At 47.1% G+C, this 9,148-nt stretch overlaps 1 non-coding gene across 1 annotated transcript; it reads right to left on the bottom strand.

The window, feature by feature from the left end:
- Positions 1 to 291: 291 nt before the first annotated feature.
- Positions 292 to 395, bottom strand: LOC114690152. Its single transcript, XR_003734039.1, has one exon. It is a non-coding gene; the product is annotated as a U6 spliceosomal RNA (small nuclear RNA).
- Positions 396 to 9,148: the final 8,753 nt, after the last annotated feature.

Here is a 9,148-nt window from a genome sequence, read left to right on the forward strand (position 1 = left end):
ATGAGGAGAAAGAGAGGGACATATCCAGAGTGGGAAGTCGGGCAGCCGCCAGCCAGACACCACCAGAAGCAGGGAAGTAAGATACACAGAAGGAAAGAAAAGTAAAAAGCCCCGAGGCAAAAGGTAGATAAAGAGAAACAGGTTAATTTAAGTTAAAAAAAAAAAAAGCTAGCTAGAAACGAGCCTAAGCCAGGCTAAACTTCCGTAACTAATAAGAAGTCTCCGTGTCATGGGAGTTGGTGAGTGGCCCAAAAGAAAAAGCTTAGTACAGGTGCCCTGTTATGGTAACTTAAAAATAGGACACACGTCACGAATTTGCCTGTCATCCTTGTGCAAGGGCCGTGCTGATCTTTCTGTCGTTCCAGTTTTGGACTGTGTGCTCCAGAAGTGAGCACCGACCTCCATCTGTTGACCCTCTTGTCTCCATCTCCCCAGTGCTGGGCTGGAGAGGGGAAGCTGTCACCGCGGTTGCTCTTGTTGTTCACTGCTTCTTTGGTTTGTTTGAGACAGCATCTCATTTTGTAGCCTAGGCTGACCGAGAACTCACTGAGTAGCCCAGGTTGGCCTCAAAGGAGAAGCAATCCTCAAGCCACCACACGTAGTTTGTTGTTGTTGTTGTGGTGGTTTGGTTTGGTTTGGTTTGGTTTGGTTTGGTTTGGTTTGGTTTGGTAAGACACGGTTTCACTATGTATGCCCGGCTGGACTGGAACTTGCAATATAAGCCAGGCTGGCCTCAAACTCACAGAGGTCTGCCTGCCTCTGTTGGGATGAAAGGTAGGTAATGTTTTTCAGTTCATGCTCCCAGCCATCTCCATTCTCTTTTCCTTCTATGGCCACACAGCCTGCCCTCACTGTCTTAAGCTAGTACTCACTAGTGGCCATGGTGACATTCTCATAAGCAAGGTGGTTCTTCCTTTAGGGAGAGGCCAAATGAAAGATTCTTGGAGTGACAAGATGGCTTGGAGAGACAATGATAGCCTGACTTTGATCCTCAGTCGACACAGTTGGTGGAAGGATAGCACTCTCTCCCCAAAGTTGCCCCCCACCTCTACATGCATGTGTGGCATTCATGGACATGTGTGTTGATGTATCCAACCATCTTATTAAATAAGAAACACAGAAACAATGTAAAAGAGAAAGCCGAGAGGTCAGAGCTCAGAGCTAAAATCTCACCCTTCCTCCTGCGGTGTCCCAGCTTCCCAAAAGAGACCTACTTCCTGTCTGTTCATCTTTTTATAGTATTTTGTTCTGCCTTCTCATTGGTTGTAAACCCAAACACATGACTGCCTCGTCACTGTCTGAATGTACAGCCCCCTAGGTCTTAAAGGCATATGTCTCCAATGCTGGCTGTATCCCTGAACACACAGAGATCTATGGGATTAAAGGCGTGTGCCACCACCGCCACACTCTTGCTATGGCTCTAATAGCTCTGACCCCCGGGCAACTTTATTTATTAACATACAATCAAAATCACATTTCAGTACAATTAGATTACCACCACACATGTGCATGTTCAGAAACACACAAATAGTGATGGTTATTTTAAAAAAAAGATTCTTGTTACCCAGGATGCTGATGCCAGCCACCTTCAGCTACATGTCAAAATCATTTAGCTGGCTTTAAAAACCGATGATGTTCCAGTTGTAGGCCCTAGCAATTCTGACCCAATAGGTCTGAGGAGGTCAGACTTCACCAATTGAAAAACTGTATGTTTATTTATAACTGACACGATCATGGTGGATGACACTCATTATCCCGGCATGTGAGAGTCTGGTGAGGATGCTGTGGACTTGCTGACCACAGAGACAGGACAGCAAGGCTCTTCTGCAGGAAGCAGTTTTATTATGTGTTAACAGCGACTCATTGGAACAGTCTCTGATAGAGTCCTGAGCACAAAGGGGCCTGTGGTGGTTTGAATAAGAATGGCTGCCATAGGCTCACATATTGGAGTGCTCGGTCACCAGAGATGGAACCCTTTGAAAGGATTAGAAGGATTCGGAGGTGTGGCCTTGTTGGAAGAAGTGTGTCACTGGGGGTGGGCCTTGACCTTGCAAGAGCGCATACCAGGCCCAGTCTCTGCCTGCCGCCTACATATCTGAATGTAGCTCTCAGCTACTTCTCCAGCACCACACCTGTATGCTGTCATATGCTTCCTGCTGTGATGATAATGGACTAAACCTCTGAAACTGTAAGCCAGCCCCCAATTAAATGCTTTCTTTCATAATAACTGCCTTGTTCATGGTGTCTCTTCACAGCAACAGAACAGTGACTGAGATAGGGCCATTCATCTTTAGCTTCTTTGTGTCCCGTGTGTGGTGATATATAATCTGATTGATATTTTGCTTTTTTATTTTATGCATATGGATGTTTTGCCTGCACATATATTTGTGCATCACTCAGGTGCCTGGTACTCTTAGAGGTACCAGACCTCCTGGAACTGTGAGTGTCAGGAATCAAATCTGAGTCCTCTAGAAGAGCAACCAGTATTCTTAACCATTGAACCATCATCTCTCAAGCCCCAGTGACTAGGTATTTTAAACTACCAGACTGGGATGTGTGTGTGTGTGTGTGTGTGTGTGTGTGTGTGTGTGTGTAGTGGGTAGCCATTCCAACTTGGTTCTGGAAGTTCCAACCCCCATTGAGACTCTGGCAACTGTCACGCCTACGAGGCGGGGCGAGGGGAGGCGCCTGGGGACCCGAGAGCTGGATGGGCCAGCGCTCGCTCTGGGCGCTCTCTCGTGCCGGGACGCTGACCAGTGCAGATTGACTGTGTAGAGCTCTGGAGAACACCGTTGGACTGCATTACACCTTCCCCAGACCCTGCGACCTACCCATTACTTAATTTGTGAGTTTCGCCATTAAATAAATATCCTTTTAACTACGTGGAGTGGCCAAAATAATTTCTCCAATATGTGTGTGTGTGTATATGGCCTGGAACATGAAGGGAGTGGAGGAGCAGCCAAGTTGCACACACACACACACACACACACACACACACACACACACACACACACACACACGACACTGACTAGACCATGTGGGTGTTTGTTTCCCTCACCTTGGACCCTGGGGACTCCCACCACACATGTTCTAGCCTGGTCTGGGCTTCAGAATGTCTCAAAAACAAAACGAAAATTACATACTCTGCTTTCAAGCCTCAAGCTCATGCATCATGGGCGGATGGGGTTTTCAATGTCGCCTCACTCAAATGGCACTGGACTGCGACTCACCCAGGTGAGTTTTTCCCTGTGGTGTATTGGCCTTGGCTCTCAAATAAGCATCTTCACGTGTCTTCTTTAGTACACACTCCTAACCCTCCTTCTGCTTTCTGCTGCATTCCCTGGGAAGGTGTCTAGAGGAGGTTTCCCTGAGCTTAAGCAACTTCACCCACGGACTCCCGTGATCCTTGAGTTCCTCTGTAGCAATAACTTAAGGGATATGCAATAATTTAGCCACTTCACTTTTCAATGTGTACAAGAGCGTGTGCCCTCAGAGGCCGGAACAGGGTGTTATATCCTGACGTGAGTGTGGGAACTGAACTCAGATCCTCTGCCACAACACTACATGTTCTTAAAAGTATGGTGGACCAACCGACCAACCCTTCAATCCCAGCATTTAGGAGGCAGAGACAGGCAGATCGCTGTGAGTTCAAGGCTAGCCTAATCTACCTAGGGAATTCCAGGCTAGCCAGAGCTACACAGTTAGACCCTGCTCCAAAGAAAAAAATTATTTTAAATTTTGTTTGTTTGCTTGCTTATGTGTGAATGAGTGTGTATGTATGCCCGTGAGTGTGGAATATGGGTGTGTGTGATGATTGTGCACATGGATTGAGGCCAGAAGAGGACATCAGTGCCCTTTTCTGTCACTCCCTACCCCACGCCTTTGAGATCGGGTGTCTCTCTGTGCCTTCGGCTTTCCTTTTTCAGCTAGGCTGGCAGCCAGAAAGTCCCAGCCATCTTCCTGTCTCTGCCCTCTCTCAGTGTTTATGGTGTGCTGGCTAGTTTGAATGTCAATGTAACACAAAACATAGAAATTTTCAGGGCAGTGGTGGCCCACACCTTTAATCTCAGCATGGGGAGGCAGAAGCAGGTGAGTTTCTGAGTTCAAGGCCAACCTGGTCTACAGAGTGAGTTCCAGGACAGCCAGGGCAACACAGAGAAACTGTTTTGAACAAACCAAAATAATAATAATAGTAAATACACACACACACACACACACACACACACACACACACACACACACACACATTTGAAAGGAGGGAGCCTCAACTGAGAAAATACTTCGGTAATATTGGGCTGTCAGCCAGCCTGTGGGGCATTTTCTTAATTAGTGATGGATGTGGGAGCCCATCGAGGGTGGGATCTTCTCTGGGGTTCTGAGTTCCTAAAGCAAGCTGAGAAAGCCGTAAGGAACAAGACAGTAAGCAGCACCCCTCCATGGCCTCTGCCTCAGCTCCTGCCTCTAGGTTCCTACCCTGTTTGAGTTCCTGTCCTGGCTTCCTTCAGTGCTGGACTATGATGTGGACATGTAAGCCCAATAAGCCCTTTCCTCCCCAAGTGCTTTGATCATGGTGTTTCATCACAGCAATAGAAACCCTGACTAAGACACGAAGAGGCCTAACAACATTAGTGCAGCCATGACAGGCTGCAGACTAACAACACTGGGACTAGGTCTCACCATTACAATAACCAGGAAAAGCCACAAACTGTACCAATCAGAATTGAGACAAACAAGTACTGGATGCTCCATGACATAAAGGATAGCTTACATCACTTGTATATAGGTTGCCAATTTTCTTACAGTAACGCCAGTACCAATCCCTGTTTGACCAGACTTCTGTTGCCTCACTCCCACCCAATCAGGAGTTCCCCTACCTGCTCCCCAATCCTTTACTCCTTAAAAACCCTGCCATAACCGAGCTCAGTGCTCTCCCTGATCCAACCTCTGGGTCTCATTGTGTAGACTGGTTGGCCAGAATGGCCTCAAACTCACAGAGATCTGCCTGCCTCTGCCTCCCGATTTCTGGAATTAAAGGTGTGTGCCACTAGGTCTGGCTGACTTCTTTCTTTCTAAGAATATCTTTTATTTATTCTTTGACAGTTTCATGTGTGTATACAATGAATCTTGGTCATATTAACCACAACCTAACTCCTATTCCCCCAGAATACCTCCCAACACGTCCCACTCCCACCTCCCCACCCTCCTTTCCTCTTTCACTAAGTCTATTTAGTGCTGTTGGGTGGAATAGTGACTGATCTTGTTGGCTTGACTCTGTTCAGGTCCTGTGCTGCTAACTACGGCTGTAATGAGTTCATGAGGGCAACGGTCATTGTCTTAGGGTTTCTATTGCTGTGATGAAACACCATGACCATAGCTTACACTTCCACATCATAGTCTATCATTGAAGGAAGTCAGGACAGGAACTCAAACAAGGCAGGAACCTAGAGGCAGGAGCCTCTAGGTACAGGCATGAAGGGGTGCTACTTACTGGCTTTGCTCCTCATGGCTTACTTAGCCTTCTTTCTTACAGAACCAAGACTAACAACCTAGTCACGCATCAATCACTAATTAAGAAAATGCCCAACAGGCTTGCCAACAGCCCAATATTGTAGAAGCATTTCCCTAGCTGATTCTCCCTCCTCTCTGATGACTTTAGCTTGGGTCAAGTTGACATTAAACTAGCCAGCACAACCATGCTCATGTCCAGAAAACAGCATAGCACAGCATTCCTCCACATGTTCCAACTCTTACATTTTTGCCTCCTCTTCCATTATCACCCCTGAGCTTTAGGGAATGGGGTTGATATAAATGTTTTGTGTATGGCTGAGCACTCAACCGCCATGTAATCTCTGCACTTGGAGCAATTAGGTATCTCTGCCTTGCTGTCCACTGCAGGAAAAGGCTTCCCTGATCAGGGCTGATAGTAACACCTAGGTCTACGGATATAAATGTAAATAACTTAGAAGGCAGTTTGATGACATCACCATTTAGACAAAGTTAGTAGTTTTCCTCCGAGGGTCTATGACCTCACCAGCTTTGAGCATGTCATGAATGTGCTCCTGTGCAGAAGGCTTCACATTGAACCTGAAGCAGTTGGTTACCCCAATAATCTTTACACCACTGTTGTACCAGTGGGCAGTCTTGCCTGGAAGGTTAGTGTAGTAGCATTCAGGGGATAGCGCTGGGTAAAACCATTGATGACTTTTCTCCTCCAGCAGCCTGCCTAGCACCTTCTAGCACCGTGAAAGCTAGGCAGCAGGGAGGAAGTCTTTAGGTCATCCCAGCTTGATTTCTCTAAGTCCTGCCCCCCAAGTGTGTGGTGTCTTCAGGAACAGGGCCTTACGATCTAGTTATGGTGGCAGGTGAGACCATTGGCAACAGTCTATGATGTTTTGAAGAGGCCTCGGGGCTTCCCTGACTGATAACTGGTAAGGAGGTATTTCGTATCTGACACTGAGATATTCATTTAATAACGCATCTTTTCTTGGGGAAGCATTGTCCGTCCATGCAGGGTTCCTGTGCTCAAACTTCCTTTTTTTAAATTGTACTTTAATTAGCATACAAAGCAGTAGGTTTCCATAAGGGTTTTTTGGTTTTTTACTTGTTTGTTTTTCATATATCCTTGGGCTTTTCTGTCTTTATTTTTTTTTTTTAGCCTTTTTCAAGTTAGTTAATTAATTATTTCCCAGCCTGATCACAGTTTCCCTTTCTTCCTCCTCTCCTCCTAGTCCTCTGCCATGTCCCCGCCACCCCCCCATCCACTCCTCCTTTCTCTTCAGAAAAGGGCAGACCTCCCATGTGTATCAGCCAGCCATGGCATATCAAGCTGCAGACTTGATAGACACCTCCTCTCCTATTAAGGCTGGGTCAGGTGACCCAGTATGAGGAGTAGGATCCCAAAAGCCTGTAAAAGAGTCAGAGACAGCCCCTGCTCCACTGTTAGGAGTCCCACAAGAAGACCAAGCTACACAGCTGTAACATATGTGCAGAGGGCCTAGGTCAGTCCCATGCAGGCTCCCTGGTTGTCGGTTCAGTCTCTGTGAGCTCCTTATGAGCCCAGGTTAGTTGATTCTGTGGGTTTTCTTGTGATGTCCTTGGCCTCCCTTACTCCCCAAATCCCACCCCCCCTTCACAGGATTCCCCGAGGTCCCCCTAATGTTTGGCTGTGGGTCTCTGCATCTGTTGACACCAGTTGCTGGATGAAGCCTCTCTGATGACAATTAGGCGAGGCACTGATCTATGAGTATAGCAGAATATCATTAGGAATCATTTCATTGCCAGTCCTGTTTGGTTCTGTCCTCGGTTTCTGGGCTGTCCAGCCTTTGGGTTCCGGGTTCTGGCCCTTCAGGCAGTGTCGGGGTGGGCTGTCTCAAGCTGGACTAATCATTGGGTGGCCGCTCCCATGATTTCTGCATCACCTTTGTCCCTGCACATCTTGTAGGCAGAGCAAATTGTGGGTCAGAGGTTATGTGGCTGGGTTGGGGTTCAACCCCTCCACTGGAAGTCTCTCCTGGTTACAGGAGATGGCCGGTCCAGGCTCCGTATCTCTGATTGCTAGGAGTCTGAGCTAGGGTCACCTTCGTAGATTGCTGGGAGTTTCCATTGCTCTAGCTCATCCCAGAGGTGTCCCTGAGTACTCTCTCCCTCCATCCTCCCCCCACCTATACCTCCTGTTCCCATGCCGACCCCCATGCAGACCTCGCCTCAGCCACCCTGTCCACCTGCGATGTCTACTCTATTTCCCCTTCTGTCTTTACTCTTACTTCAGCCTTGCGAATTGAACACACCAGGCAAAGGCATGCCCGCTGTTTCCCTAGGCTGGGCTGCCGCTCTGCTGCCATCCCATCCTGAAGAACATGGCCGCTATTAAAGAGCCAGCACAACTGAGGCTGGCGAGGTGGCTCAACAGTTAAGAGCACTGGCTGATCTTCCAGGGGACCTGGGCTCAGTTCCCATCACGCAATGGCAGCTCACACTTGTCTCCAGTTCCAGGGCTTCTAACATCCTCACACACACAGACATATATGCAGGCAAAACAACAATGGAAACAAAATGAAGGTAAGTTAAATCTATAAAACACAAAAGCCAACAGAACCCACGTTTATGAATCCTGAGCCAAACATGGAAGCACCGTTGGCTGCACAGATGCCCGTCTCTTACACATTTGGATCTCTGGTGTGATCCATCTGCCACTTTTTGACACCTGATCAATTTTCTGATAATTAAAGCTTAAGAGGAATGGGTCTTTGTACTCAAGCTGTAAGAAAATAATATATGGATGAATTTCCCTAGTCATCGAAGCTTCTATCATCAAAACTTCTCATCAACTGATAAAGATTTTCATGGAAAGAGGGCACAGTTACTCATACTTGTAATCCCAGCATTTGGGAAGTGCAGGAAGGAGGATGAAGAGTTCAAGCCCAGCCTTGGCTACATAGTGAGTTCAAGTACAGCCTGGACTACAGGAGGCCCTTGTCACACACACACACACACACACACACACACACACACACACACACACACACACAAAGTGTTTTGTAAGAGTTAGGATGGAGGAGTGTCTCCTAGGAAATGTCAGAAGCTACACCCAAAAATTTTCATCAACACAACTGCCTAAACATGAGCTGAACAGGATCATAGACATGTCAGTGGGAACAGGAGAAATTCCACAAGGCCTCAACCCTACACAAAGAACACAGGCACCTAAGGATGCTGAGAGAGGAAGAAATAGTCTTCCTAAGGGAAGAGCGAGCACATCAGTTGGTTATCCAGTACCAAAAGGTCAGCCCTAGAAACATACATACATACAAGTAACATGATGTAGACTGAGAAGTGGGCATTTAGGAATGTATAACTACACACACACACACACACAACAACAACAACAACAGTTAAAGAAAAAAAAGAATGAATTTGATAGAGAGCAAGGAAGAGCTAGGACTCAGAAGCAAACCTCAGCCAGGCCATGCAGCAGCTCAGAGAGAGCCTAGCCCAGAACAGGCCTTGATATGCTAATGAACTAACCACAAGGCCGACTGTAAAAACTGATAGCACAACGCTATCTATCGCTCAATGAATGATACACAAATCGGAACTTTGGGAATGGTCTCTAGGATTGCATCGCTGGGCTCTGAAGACACGGCTTCTT

The sequence above is a fragment of the Peromyscus leucopus genome, chromosome 5 (genome assembly GCF_004664715.2).
Source record: "Peromyscus leucopus breed LL Stock chromosome 5, UCI_PerLeu_2.1, whole genome shotgun sequence".
In the NCBI taxonomy this organism is placed as follows: domain Eukaryota; kingdom Metazoa; phylum Chordata; class Mammalia; order Rodentia; family Cricetidae; genus Peromyscus; species Peromyscus leucopus.